A 16,361-nucleotide genomic window follows, 5' to 3' on the forward strand; every position below is an offset into this window, starting at 1 on the left:
AATCGAAACCTTTCCTCACGTATATTAAAAAAAAATTAATGATTTAAAAATTAAAATTATTTGCTCGAGAAATCTACCGGAAGAAAATATCGAATCGAGAACTTTTTGAATAAATTTCCGACATAGAAAACTAGAGATACTTTATTTCATAAAGTAAAACCTGAGTAGCTTAATAAAAAGTATCTTGAATAGGTAACAGCCGAAATTTTTTTCTTATTACTACTGTAAAATTAAATGTCCGCGGAAATTGAATGCATCTACTCCTTTCCAAATCGATCTCCTCTATTTAAGCCGATATTCACATTCCAATCAGATGATGCTAGCTCGTAAGTCGAGTTGTACAGTAGTTTACTTTTTTACTTCCGCTACAGAAACCTTTACAAAAAAAACCATTTTAAATTAAGAAATATTTCAAAGTTATGATTAATTTGTAAACAACAGTACAACAAAAATGGTACCGCTAAGAAACAATAACAAATTTTAAATCAATTTAAAAAGCCGGAAAAATACAAAAAAATGTACGTGAAGAATCCATGTCTTTTTCTCTGGAAGAATCAACTTCCAAACGCTTCTGCATTTTAAACTTGAAAAAACAAATTACCAAAAACAGTTTTCTAGAGCCCGTATTTTTCCGTCCAATTTTATTTAACTTACTAACAGACCCGGCAGTGCTTCGCTGTTGCTAGATTTGAGTATATATATATATATATATATATATATATATATATATATACAACACATATGAAAGTTTGATAAGACATTAACAAAATGAACATTACGCAACTTCACAAAATTTAACCTTTCCCTTTTTCCCTTTTACCCTTTCTCTCTTTCCCCATTTTCCTTTTCCCGTTTTCCCGATTTTCATTATTTCTCCCTTTTACTTTCCTTCCCCTTATTTCCCTTTCCTCTTTTCCCCGTTCCCTTTTTCTCCTTTCCCCTCTCCATTTTCTTTTCCCCTTTTTCCTTTTTTCCATTTTTCCCTTCTTTCGTTTAATATTTTTCGATTTTTCCCTTTTTTCCCCGCGCGTAAAACGGTACAGTAGTTTTTTAGTCTATACTGGACACACATATCGGAAACACTGAAATGGAATCGTAAAATATTTAGTATAGCATGTGTTGCTTTTACTTCCAACAGGTAGCTGTGTTTTTAAAAAAAAAAAATGTTTTTATTTGTCACAGGTGTGACATCTTAGGTATATAAATAGTAGGTATATAAAAACGCGCGTATTTGAATGCGACGTTGTTTCAAAATTTCGAAGCAATTGGTGAAGAACTTTCGGAAATTTAAGATTTTGAACAAACAAACATTTACGTTTTTATTTATATAGATAAAATGTGTTAAATGGGTTTGAGGATTAAAATTACTGTTTGTGGTTTTTCTAAACTATGAAGAATGAATCTAGTATGATAATCTATTCATTGACTCTACTACGATTATATTTTTGGGTAATAATCTCTATAACTCGAACTACAAATCAATTCTTTAAACAGGAATAAAAGTGTTGAAATTGAACGAGTATACATTTTAATATTTTACAGTCTGATGTTAATTAAATTTAAAAAAAATTAAAGGGTTTTTTAAAATTTTCTGATATCTAACTTTTGTTATTTTAATAAAATTTAATTTAAATTGATTTCTTGTGCAATGTTACAGTAATACTGGAATTATTTATGACGGATCAAAAGAAGCTTAAGGTGAGGAACGTACTGGATTGCAAATTATTTTTTAAAAATTATTATTAATAGTTATATAATTTAATAATATTTCCTAAAATAGTGCGAAAATTATTTTCGCACTAGTTAATTAGTTTTTAGAAGTTTAGTTTAGAGGTATTTTCAACAGTTTGAAATTATTTTTTTCAAACATTTGTACACAATTTTTTTTTATTAATAATACATCTTTTTATTCCAGCAAGTCTTTTTTCTTTTATCCAAGTTAGATCGATTCTTAGTTAAAGAAAATGTGTGTATAGATAAAATAAAAATAAAACATTTCCATTAAAGAAATAAAGTAAGAACGATAAATGTAATTAATTAAGAAAATACTATATTACAATTTGAAATAGTTAATGTATATTTTTTAAGTTAAATAATAACTCGTGAAAAAGTTTAAAAAAAAAAATTGTGAAGATTTTCGTACGAATAAATTGAAAATTATTTGTTTTTGAAAAAGATGTTTTGGATATTAAAAAAAATTAGAACCGTTGTTTAAAGAATTATTTCACTGGAAAAGGCTAAGAGGGTTTGGGAAATATGTGGAGATACTAATTTTAAATTAAGTAGAAGATGATATAGTACCGTCAAAATATAACTTGAGTCTTTAAAATGAGTTATTGAATACACAACTGTATCTATATCCGAAAATAAGTATTTAAAAGGATTAAAAAATTTTTTGTTAACAGTTCAAAATTCGCCGGGTGGATTTTAATCATAAAAGTTTTATTTAGAATTAGTATTGGATAAAATCGTTCCATCGCGCTTCTCAGGTAGATGTAACACTTCCAATCGCGTGGATAGAATTTCCATTAATGATAACGATAATATTTTTATTGCCCGTAGTGCGAAATTTCTGGGTGTTTTGTAATACAAAAGATTTCTTGTTGGACGATCAAATTGATTCAGTTTGTAACAAAATCAAACCGTACTGTTTTGCTTTGAAGCGCTTTAATAAAACAGTTAGCTTGTCATCATTATTACATAAGAAAAAATTCATCAACGGGGATACGAATCGATTAGCTTTATTTTTTCCCCTAATGTGTACGTTGTAATCTATTCAACTAGTGAACAATAAACTATTTCCCCACGGCCCATTGAGATGAGGATGTAACGTGTAATTTTGTACAGATTCAGGCCGACCATTCCTGAGTCGTGTGGTTAATTGAACCTCAACCACCTCGTTTTTATTTTTAAGTACATATCCCTAAAAAATGTGGACCACTTTCAAAAGTTATATCTTTATGGGAAAAATAAAATAAGGTCAAATTTATCGTATTAAAGTTGTAAGGTTAAAATTATTAACCTCACGATCTTAGTTAATTTTTGATTTATTTACCGAAGAAAATTATAAACATTTTAAAATAAAAGTGAAACTAGAAAAAGAGGCAAAGTAAGCCTCTTACTGATAACGCCAAGTCTTAAAACATGCCATTAGTTATTCGTCTTAAATCTATCATGGATTTAAGACTGTTATTGGAATTTATTTAAAGTTAAGAAATAACAACAATAAAGTTTATAATCTCATATAACAAAATAAACATATTTTAATTAAATATTACGTTTTAAGCTTGATTTTCCAAAAAAACCCGTCCTATAAATTCATTTTTAATGATGTATCTTACCATTTATAATATTAATATATTAAATTTATTTACAAGAGTTTATATTCATTAACGTGTAGAAGAAATGGAGAAAAAAGAATCCGACAATTTTATAAAATAAAAACGAAATTATTTTTAGATTAAATAAATTTTGACGTATTTTCTATTACGTTTATTTTAAAACAGAATATATTTAGAAGAAATGTGATAACTTTTGTAAATGCTCGTATAACACTATTAGAAGGTTTATTTTGTATTCCAAAAATAATCTTACGATTTGTAAAAAATAAAACGGCTATGAAATGCAATTAACAGGCGAGAAGCTGAAACGGCGATATGGCGACGAATTGTGCCAGCAATGAAATGTGACTGCGACGAATTGCTCCGCGACGAATTGATACGATATCCTCGTCAAGAACTAGTGACTATGTGTGTGTATGTTGTTTTGTGTATGAATATATGTTTTTGTGCATGAATTTCTGCTGGTGCGGTTGTGTGAGTGGATGTTTGTAATTGAACACTTTGTTTTCAGTGAGAATACTGATATTAGACAGCTTATTTGTCTTTTAGCTGTTAAATCTGACTTCGCTTGGGTGGATAGTGGGTTGTCAATCCACCAACACCCTCTTGTCTTTTCATGGAATAAGTAAATTTCGTTTATAAGAAAAAAAAATATCAGATGGACTCTTAAAAGTTCGAATTTTGTTTGGAACACTGACACAATTTATTTATTCATTTTCTCTAAATTTAAAGGTAAGATGGTGAAGGTGTTGGAGAACACGGTGTATGTTCTCCAACACACACCGTGTGTTGAACGAATCGTCTGAACACCGTGTGTTCAGACGAATAACGTCTGGTGTAGACGTTAACGTAATTGTACGTTCTTATTTATATAAAAGTTATTTACGGCTGATTTAAAAAAAAAATTATTTTTTATTTTTTAACGCACAAGAACTCAGTACTGCATCAATACAAAATTTCTCTAACCCATTTTTTTTTAAAGTGGCAAACAATATTGTAAAGAGCTTTGAAATGAAAAATTCAATAATTTTAGAAAAGTTATCTAGTAAGAGCTTAAATAGTAGGCCTTTAAAGCCATTCATTTTTTCGGATTTTTATAAAGATTATAATATTTAAAAAAATAGCTTTTGGTCGTTAAAAATAGTGAAAAGATGTATCATAATATACATAATAAAATATATATTAATTTTTTATAGGTTATAAGACATTTTTCTGGGATTTAATGTATAGCTTAGACCCGTCATAAAATAATCGATATTTTAAATGTTCCTTGAAACAAAAAAAAATAAATAAATTTATCACTTATACACAGACACGTCAATACCATTCGAGATTTGAAACTAAATAGGTTATTTAAATGTCAACAATTTTTTTTATATGAACCTTGTAATCTTTTGTTTAAATGATAAGGAGGGAAAAAACTTTTTTAACATGCTAATTTTCTACAGTACATGTAGTTTGCATCTACATTTTTAAAGGAAATTTAAAACTTAAATAAAACGATTTCCCGTAACAATTTTTACCATCCATCTACAATAATTCAAACGGGTATCACGATTATATTTGAATTCGATATCATATAAATAACATTAAAAAAATGCATTCTTATATTTAATATGCCCTTCGTATATTTAAAAGTGCTCGATGCATAAATATCTTAATGTTCGATCATAAAGATCGTCCGATAAACAGGCTCGATTCAACGTTACTACGGTGAGAAATACATTTAATGTTTATCCGGGCGGGTTGCAGTTTCCAGCGTATTTCGATCAGGGTCTAAGTCGCTTATGGATATTGTGTCGGTAATCGCAGACTCTCAGGAAATGAGATAAGCTTGCGACCCTCTTTCAGCCCTCACTTGTAGTTAGTTTCACCCCTGCAATATTCATTCACTCATTCATTCATACGCTATAAGTGTATACTTACACATACACACATATACATATATGTTTATATATATGTATGTGCTTGTATACATAAACTGAAGGACCGCAAACCGAATTTGTTTGACTGTCTCTAGATCGGTTTTCCCTGTACAATAACACACTAAAACATAATAGATTGAGTTGTATTATTATTTGGATAAATCCGACTTATTAGCATCTGTTCTAAACCTACCTCTTCAAAATTTTTGTTAAATTAAATCGATATCATTTTATAAAAAAATTAAAAAAAGAACTTTTGGAGGTTATTCTTGATAAAAATCCAATTTGACAAAAAAAAGTATTAATAATAAAACAATCAACTAAATCTACTGCTCGTATAGCCTGATAGGCAAATCAGATATTTCGTAAAATATTAAGCTGAATTTAACAGAAACATTCTTTTATGACACTGATAAAATTTTAATACGTTTAGAAAAAAAATCTTATTGATTTTAAGAAATACTTAATATCAAAATTGAATTTAACAAAAACTATTTTGGTAAAATTAAAAATTTTTCAAAAACTACTTAATAAAAACCAGATTTCTAATTAAAGCAATTCTTTTAAATCGGCTGCTACAATTTTAGAAATATTGTTGTAATGCATACAAAGTGAAGTTCTTATACATAACGTCTTATTAAAAAAATATAAAAATTTATTCTGAAGTATTTTTAGTCATTGATTAGTAAAATAAAGCAAACTCTCAACCCAGTATATTACACAACCTAGTATATTTTTTATTCTCCTTTTGAGGAGATATGATCTCTTTGAGTTTTATTTTTTTGGTTAAATTAATTATTATTAAGTTGGAATAGTGGGGTAAATTTCATTTTTACTTGCTCGGTGACTTAATGCCTTTTTCGATGATTTAACTAGAAAGTTTTCCTTTTTTTTTTTTAGGTTTTTTGTTCCTTTTATTTTATGTTTTTTTTTTTAAACAAGTTGATCTTTGTTTTTAAATTTAACTTTAAGTTTGTAATGCATGTACATTTTTGTTATTTGTTTTATTCTTAATGAGCGATTTATATTATTTTTCAGTGCTTAGTTTTTTTAAATTATTTGTTTAATGTGAGTTATACTTTATAGAACTAAAAAATGTGCCAACATTTGCAGTTGTACATCAAATTCAAGTTAAATTTTATTAAAGTTTTTTAGGTTTACTTCTCGTTTCATATTTTTTTTTTTGTTTATTTTTTGTGTTGTTCTGGGTTTGGTGTTTATCTTATAATAATTGCTGGTTTATCATCTAATTTTGTTTATTTTTTATTGGGTTGTATACGTTGAATTTCTCAAAGAATTTCTTATTGTTTTTTTTTTTTTTAATTTTATTTTATATTGTGAATCTTTTAATTTGGTCAATTTATATTATTTTCAGTTTTTTTTTTAATGAAAATATTTAAAAAAATAATGAAAATATTTAATATTTTTGGGATATTTAATGAAAAATTAAATTAGTAGAATAATTTTAATTCAGAAAATTAACATTTCAAAGTATACTTTATATACATATAGAATTTCATGTAACATACACTTGTTTGGGCAGATATTTGATTAAAATTCAAGAAATACTAATTTGAAATCCGATGCGAGTGATTCTTATAATACTTATTGAACTTTAAGGACGTTATTAGGGATAAATTTATCCAAATAAAAAATAATTTCATCCAATAAATTTAATAATTTTATCCAATAAAAATTTGGGTGAGCAGAAAAGCTTAATAAACCGAAAACGAGTGGTATTTTACAGGTTCATTTATTTCTATAGTAATTTTTTGAGTCGCTAACTGAATGATGTTACTCGTATGTACAGTTAAAATCAATAAAATTAAAAGAAAAATTTAACTTTATTTTGTTATTTGGTTTTAAAGGATCGATATCTGGAATTTAATGGTAAATTTTACAGTTTAAAAACTATTTCTGTGATCGAAGGAACATAACTTTTTAAACTACGAACTACAGAATTATGCTTACCTCTGATTTCAATTTACCTCTGCGTATTTATAAGTTAATGGATTATTATTTGTAATTTTGCTTTATTATTACTCTAATTCTTTTTTAATAATCTTATGTAAATGGGTAATATATTGACGATAAATTATGCATATATTTATCTAACAGTCGGTAGTTTTTAAATTTTCCTTTATTTTTCATAGATCTTCACTAATTTCGGTTAAAGAAATGTTAAGAATCTCTTACTTGTATCAAATTTGAACGTATAATAAAAAAAAAGTTATTTATATCCCTATATACATAACCGATCACGATTTTCGAGTTGGATACGAGGAAAAAATTATATAGTTGTATTTAATAAACGAGTAAAGATTATCAAATAAGATCAAATAAAATAGGTTGAAAATTTATTCTTTTACTGATTCTCCAATTTATATTTGTGGTACAGTTCATAAGAAACTTTAGCCTACTCGACGTATTTGAAAAAAAATTATACCTCCTAACTATTTAAAAGAGCCGAATGAATTGTAAATAATTTCACACAAGGTCGATTAGCGATTGTTTACTTTATAATTAATTAATTTTTGGTTTTCTTACTTATAATATTTGAGATAAGTCCCACAAATAATAAACGTTTACTTTCTTTCGAATCAAGTGATATTTATGTAGCTAATATATAATCGATCTTGGCCAGATACGTTTTTGTAGTTATTGATATATTTAAGCGTTTTTTATTTAAAAACGTTAAATTCAGGATTCGAAAGTTTAAACTTCTTAAATAGGAAATAAATTTAATACAATTTTTTATGATCCCACTGTTAGGTCGTAATAAAGAAAATTAGGGGTCTTACAGATATTTTTGGAATAAGAAAATTTATCATATTAAATTTTAGCTTTTCATACCCCTGAAAAATGTCCTTTTTGTTCGTACTGATGGTAGAACTGTAAATAATACGTTATTCGGTTATGAAAGTTTATTAAAAATTTATTTCTTAATTGTAAACTTCAAAAAAATAATTAAAAAAAATAAAAATCATTATTTTAGACTGTAACAGACATTTTCGATCGGGGTAAAAAGAAAGCGCGAAAAATTGAGAAAAGTAACAAAAAATAACATATATGTAGGGTAGAGATAGATATTAAAGTTATTTTCAAACTTTGAAAATTTATATTGTTTTTATTATTCAGGAATGTATGTGTGGAATGAAGAGGTCCAATAAATAAGTTTTAAAAGATTTATTTTTTAGTAGGGGATTTGGAAAAGCGAGTTTACTGAAAGACTGGAATCTATGTCACAACATATAAATGAATAGGTGTACTATGACTACGCGTGTGTGAGCGAGTATGTGTAATATTCTCGCACGTGTATTTTCATGTGTTTTTTCGTGCGAGTGCATTTGTATTTAGGGTGTATGAAAATATATATATATATATGGACGTTGTTTGTGTGCGCGCGTGCGTCTATGAACGTGCGCGCGTGCGTGTGTGGGTATGAACTGAGTTTCTATGTGTTTTTGTGTGTAGGTACTGTATGATGTTGACCAAGTATAGCCTTAGAATGACGTCAGTGCGGCTGACATTTCACCCGGGGTCGGGAAAATAAGCAATCTATATGCATAGATTCTACCCTCACTCCGCCGCGGGCAGACACCTAACCAAACGTACCCTCCAGAGAACATCATCCTCGACAGAAAACATCGTACTCCTAATACTAACTTGCTCTTAATTCACACATTTTCTCTCTCTCTTTCTCTTATTCGCATTCACACACTCACACACACACATATTCACATATTCTGAGTAATGTACTAGTATATTTTACTGAAACATTTGTGCATTGTGAATATGATGTATTTATTAATAATGTTAACATTGCATCCTATTAACTAAATGAACTTTCTTGAGTTTACCTTATTGCAAATTTTAATATAATCTTTTATTTATGTAAAAGATTCAACGTTTAAAATTTATTAAAATTATTATATTTTATAATGATTAAAAAATTTCTTAGAGTTTCTAAAAATAAACCGCTTGGAGTATTTTAACAAAAACTAATTAGATCGATTCAAATTTATTTATACAGAGGTATCATCTAATCTAATCATCATATTCTAAGCACAGTTACTCAAGACATACAGTATATAACACAGCTTCAACAAATTCTGGGAGTATCTTTATTTTATAAATACAGAATAACTATTAAACCATTATGCTTATTTCCTTCGAAATTATGTCTTTTACCGATGGAAACATTACTGGAACACGCTCTTATAAATCTTCTTCAGCTGTTTCGTAGAATCGGTGTTCTTCGATCGCTTTCCATTCACAGCCCAAATAACAAGCGAGTTTACAAGTAAAAGTCAGCTGATGCAAAATCCAGGAGTTATGGTAGATCCGCTACAGACGTTACACTGATGCTGAACCAGGTTATAATTAATCGGTTTAGAATACTGTGCAACTTCCAATTGCCGGCCTCCGTGGCAGCATATCGGCCTTCATCCGGAGATCCTGGGTTCGAATTCCGGTCAGGCATGGCATTTTCACACGCTACAAATTTTGTCATTCATCTCATACTCTAAAGTAATACCTATCGGTGGTCCTGGAGGTTAAAAAAAAACTTCCAACTGATATTTTGATCTCTTACGCTATTTTTAAAAATATTTCCTTCTGTCAAGTAATGCCCTCAATATATTTGTCTTTTTTTTGTAAACAATATTTCTTTTATCAACATTATGACTAACAAAATCCTTGGCGCTCACAATGTTGTAGGTTTTTCTTTGCCCCTATTATCATATTTTTTAAATATAACATTAGTTTCTCCGGTGGTGAATTTTGAAGCAAAAAAAAAAAAGATTGATATTTTTACGCACGTAGTTGCTATTGCTGGAGAGAAAAAAAGAAGACGACGTCAGCCGTATTCTGTTGACCTCAATCTATTCTTCTTCATGTTTTCCAGACATTTTCTGTCCATCTTCCTTGAATCTTCTATAGCCTCATCCATCTAGTTAAACCTTTTTTCTTCTACAGTTTTTTTCATCCTTGCTGGATCCTTTCACTCGATATATCTCAGTCATCCGATTCAAATAATAAGCCTAAAATACTTTCACCTGTAATTAACACATCTAATTCTTCAATTTTACTAATGCGGTATCCGTTATCTCTTCTGTATAAATTTTTCTAAAAGTATTTTTTCCGATGTATTCGGGGAGTTTGTATCACTGTTAATCTTAAGTGGAGGTCTGAATAAACGGTTTGTACAGTTCAATTTGTAATTCCCACGCCACATAATTCTGGGGATGGACAAGGGTTTTCCTTGTCTATTTAATTTCCGGAAGAAAAATCGATTAGTATATGCGCTACACTCATCTTGGGTAAAGTACACTAATTTTCTGAGGAATCAGAGCGGGACTGATGTTTACTGCCGGGAGGACTGACTAGTGGTATCCTTTCGGGTGTAATTATATGTAGAGGTGTAAGCCATGTAAAATTGGATTACTACAATCAATTTTAAGCCTGTAAACATCTTATTCATAATTAATCAGGCGTACAAAACCGAGAGTTATGACCTTTTATTTTAATAAGCACATACAACTAGATAATCATCAGTGCAGCAGCTAAACAAAGTTTATATGGCAAAATTTATTATACTTCTGGTTTTCTGCGGGCGGATTTAACGATTTAAGGCTTTTCAAGGGTAAAAAAAAACTATAATTTTAACAAATTAAAAATGCATTTTCAAAAATAACTCGATAACGTACGATAATTGTGTTACACTAAAATGTCAAAAATAAAGTTTTTTAATAAATATAAGGAAAATTATACTTAAAAGAAGCCCGTACAGTTTATTATTACGGTAGTAACATAAAATCATGATTATCAACATCTCAGATTACATGTTTGATCTAACTGAAAAAAAAATTATTTTTTTAGACCAGTGGTAGTCAACCTTTTTATACCTACCGCCCACTTTTGTGTCTCTGTTTGTAGTAACATTTTCTAACCGCCCACCGGTTCTACAGTAATGGTGAAGTAACTTTACTTTATAAAATTAATAAAGCAGAGTTACAGCAAGTTAAAGCATATAATAATAACCCGTCGTTATCATTTGGATGCTTTGTAGAAAGATGTTATTGCAATCTACTTGGCTTCATTACCTTATTGGATAATGTTTTATGACACAATAAACACACTGAATATTTTTTATTTACAACAGATTCTATGAAACCCATCTTATACATACCCAGATACTCCGGAAAATAGCCACGAACGTGTTTCTTTTTTTGAAATATGGGCTCACAATATTTTGTTTGAAGCTGTAGGCACGTGCTCACTCTCACAAATCTAACTGCGTACTGATCTGATGCGTGAGCTATTCTGGGACGAGGCTCTTTTGTTTGCGGTTGCACATAGGGCCATTTAGTTTCACTTTTTTCCTGTTTGGCCTCCGGGAATCGCGGTCAGGTATTACTTCAGAGGATGAATAAGGATGACATGTATGAGTGTAAGTGAAGTCCAGTCTTGTACAGTCTCAGGTCGACCATTTCTGAGATGTGTGGTTAATTGAAACCCAACCACCAAAGAACTCCGGTATCCACGATATAGTATTCAAATCCGTATAAAAGTAAATTCTGCCTTTACTAGGATTTGAACATTGGAAATCTTGTCTTCGAAATCAGCTGATTTGGAAAGACGCGTCCACCACTAGACTAACCCAGTGGGTTTCATTTAGTTTCACCTTTTTTGTTCTTTTTTTTTTCTCTCAGCTCCCCTGGGCCGGACCGACTTGTTGGTATTACGCCGCCCAGGGGAGTGTCTTTAAACTCAAATAGGCCTCCCCACCTACCGGCTATATACCGGCATGGCAGGTCGGCCTACCGGTTAGCTCTTTTTGAGAGTTCTTTATTAATATTGCCCTTTTGGACACCACGCCAGACCCAGTTCGCCGCGACGCGGCGCCGGGTCCCTTCAGTATTCAGTGTGCTGTTACCTGACTGTTACCCGTGGAGTCCTTGGTGGCTCATCAGTGCCAACACACCGCAGCATGCTGGACCTCACCAGCAAGGCTGTCCACCCAGTCCTATTCTAGCCAACACCTTGTCTTCTCTCATCGGAGTATTTCTGTAGAACGACTTGTCTAACAAAACTAGCAAAATTATTCCAGTTTGACTCGCTTCTTAGCATGTATTCTATTGTTGTCTCTGGAGTTATACCTGTGAGTGCCATACTATGTCTAAGTGTGTCCCACCTATTGCACTCAAAAAAGGTGTGCTCAGCATCATCTATCTCGTTGCAGTAGTTGCAAATTGGCTCTTCTCTCTTGCCTATTCTGTGCAGGTAGTTATTGAAGGAACCATGTCCTGTAAAAAACTGCGATATGTGATGATCAACCTCACCAAATCTTCTCGACAACCATGGCTTGATGTTGGGGATGAGGGTTCTCGTCCATCGACCCACAGCTTCCTGCGACCATCTTTCCTGCCAGATATTATAAAAAGCATCCCTGACCTCTTGTTCTGGCTTGCCTTGTGCCCTCTCCACCCTCTTTTTTGCGATTAGGTCAATAGGAGGTGTACCCGATAACACGCACAGGGCGGCATAGGACACTGTCCTGTATGCGGACACAACACCTAGGAGCACACATCTGTGCGTCCTCGCCAGTCTCTCTTTGTTGCGCCTGATGGCGATAGAGCGCCACTAGGCCGGAACGGCATACATAAGCGAAGACACGACGGTGGTCGCCAGTAAACGGCGCTTTGAGGCCCGAGGGGCATTCTGCGATGACATAATGATGTTTAGACTTTTTATCATCCTTTCTGCCTTGTTGCATACATTGACTATGTGCTCGGTGTATCTACCGTTTTTCTGGAGGATAACTCCTAAGTACTTGATGTTATTCGCTTCTTCTATAGCATGACCGTTGACGGAAATATTGAACGGTTCTAGCACTCTTCTACCCGTAAAGGCAATACACCGGCATTTTTCCGTAGACAGTTGCAGACCCCTGGACCTCAACCACTCCTGTATAGTGTCGATGGCCGCATACACCCTCTTCCGCACCTACAAGACAGTCCTTCCCTCTACAAGGACTGATTTAGTTTCACCTACGTATCGTGAACTAAACTTTATGCGCCGGCGATACAAATAGTATTTTTTTGTGAAATTTTAATTGTCACGGGGAATTTTATGAAAAAATCGAATGAAAATGTTTTTATATAATGCTATGAAAAACTGCAGCATCGGATCGGACAAAACCCCTACCCCCACTATGAAAGCTGGTACACCCACTATTTGGCGGTAGGGACCAGGTTGACTATTTCTGTTTTAGACTATGAACCCGATCAGATATATGTTACAATCTAATGGTGGAGAAATGTTTGTAAAATGTTTATTATTGCCTTTATATTACTTTATTACAAACAATTAGAAGAATGCATGATTTTTTAATGAAATATGTATATTGGTCAAATTTATTACAGAAATATTTAAAAGGAAAGTAATCTGAAATCATTAAAAGTGGTTTTACTGTTATTTATAAAACAGGCGAACCCGTGCGAAAATTTCACAATTTAAATTTTTGTAAAAATAAAAACAAATTATGTTAACTGCAGTTATATAATTTATTTTTAAACAAAGGAAAAGTAAGTAAAACGATTAAAACGTCACAGAAACAAACTGTACAGAATATTAGAAAACGTGAAAAATACAGCTGCAACAAAACAATAATAGTGATTCTGGTTGTATCACAACGACCGGACGGTGGCGCGTCGGTGGCGATTCGACGCATCTACGGTCCAGTGAAACAAATTTGAATTTTAACTAAGTTTTTTGCACTTTCAACAATTTTTAATTTCTTTTTCGTCTCAAAAACTGTTTGATGCACACCCGGGGAGGTGTATTACAATGGATAAGGTCATTCCTTATCCAGCAATACCGCATTTATGGGGTTTTGTGTTTATTAGCGTCTTATAAATGGTGCAAAACCGTCGGTTTTTCATAGCGTATTATATGTAGAGCGACTTACGAAATAGTTATGGCTATGTGGAGAAAAGTTAAATCAGAAGAAAAAGTTACACCGGTTCGATCGTAGAAAGAGTTTAGCTGAGTATAATAAGGTTTATGATTTTATATGAATTGATTGTAATACAATCAAACGAAATCATTTAAGCATACTGTTTCAAATGGCAATTAGAATTTCGGGTGGTCTACAAGTCGATGCTGAAAATATCGGTTTAAATGTGATTAAGGGTGAACCGGGTTATAGGTTGCTAACAGAAGATATGAATACGTCGCTAAAGTTTGAGGCAGGACAAATTTTAACGAAACTAAATTGATAGTAAAATATAAATTATCGACCTACATTATCACACGGTTTTAAGCTGAGAAACAAAATTTTTGCATCTGTTTTTTTTTTAATAAATTTTTTCGTTAAGCTGTGATTAAGTTATTAATCAGCATGTAACACATTTTACACGACTGCCCAGAAAGAAGTGTAATGTATTTAGGATGTATACAATATATGTATGTTTTTCCATCGTAGAAACTCAACGGCTGAACCGATTTTGATGTATGACCCCGCGTTGGAATCCTTACGTTATCGGAAGTGTCATAGGTCATATAAATAAGTAAATATATATGCAGTTGAATTCAAAAGGAAACGGAAATAATGTGGAAACTGATTCTAGAGCTTGAAATAAGGAAAAAAGTACGTACAAACATATGTCGCAAGTACGCAAAAACATATGACCGAAAACGCTTTGTTATCGAGTTACGGCTAGTTAAAAATTTTGCGCGGATTTCAGTTCCCCCGGTGAAATTTCAGTATATTAGGGATAAACACGATGGTTTCTTATGTTTTTTGACCTGAAATATTGAATAAAACAGGTCCCAGAACTGTATTTCCCTTAGTTTTCATAATATTCAATCTAAAAAAGAATAATCGACAATGAAAAATATTTTTTTAGATCTGAAGTAAAATAAATTTGTAAAATGACTAATAAAGCGTAAATTTCATTATCAAAACGTGTAGAAAATTTTATTCTGAGAAAATTAATTTAATAAAGTCTATAAAAAACAAATCAACTTTTATTAATAACAAACTTAACAAATAATTTTATGAATTTGTAAAAATTAAAAACAACTGCTTTTAGTGCAATAAATTTTAGACCTTTTTAAATTTTAAATATTTTTAAATTAAAAAAAAAAATACTCACTGTGGTTTATATTCTAATAATTTATTACACGACTGCCCAAAACGAAGTATTTAGGGTATATGTATGTATGTTCCACCGTAGGAGCTCAACGGCTGAACCGATTTAGATGTATGACCCCGCTGGGTCATACATCTAACTGTTGGAATCCTTACGTACCGGAAGTGTCAGAGACAATATAAATATGTATACGTGTGTTTAAATAAATTGAAAAAAAAATTATACTATATACAAAATTGCCACCCGCACGCTCTTTAATTATCCTATATTAAAGAGCTATGTTTTTTTGGCAGTCGTGTTTTTTAATTTTTAATATTTAGCTCTTGTTTTAAAATATTTTAACAATTTTTAGTTAAAAAGTATATTTTTATTGTTTTTACAGTGTAAAAACATATGATAAAAAATGTAATCATGAGATACATTATGGCTGATTGAGGAAAATTACTAGTGTGAAAGTCAAATTTGAGTTAAAATGATTCATTTTTAAAATCAGTTGTTTAATATTACCGATATATTTTTATAATTTATTATTTAAAAATGAATAAATAAAAATAATAAAAAAATATTCAAGATGTTAAAAAGTGATAATTAGTACACTAAAAACCCATTCATTCGTTAGACATCTGTTTTATTTACTTTTACGATTTGTCATGATTCGAAGGAAAATTGTGACTCTAACCCCTATTCTGGTATATGATAACCGTTCAACCCTCGTAGTAAAGTGAGAAAGGCTTTTACAATAGATCGTGTGGCTTACATGCGGTGAGGGATTAACTACTGCTTTGATGTACATATAATCTATAATAGCTTACAACCTACAACATGATAGGCATACTCGGTTCGGATGTTGCATAGTATCTTGCCGAATATTATTATTACTTTATTATTATTATAATGAGTCATTATGAAGATTCCTGATGATATGCTTTACGTGGCAT

Source organism: Lycorma delicatula, chromosome 4, assembly GCF_047948215.1.
Source record: "Lycorma delicatula isolate Av1 chromosome 4, ASM4794821v1, whole genome shotgun sequence".
Classification (NCBI taxonomy): domain Eukaryota; kingdom Metazoa; phylum Arthropoda; class Insecta; order Hemiptera; family Fulgoridae; genus Lycorma; species Lycorma delicatula.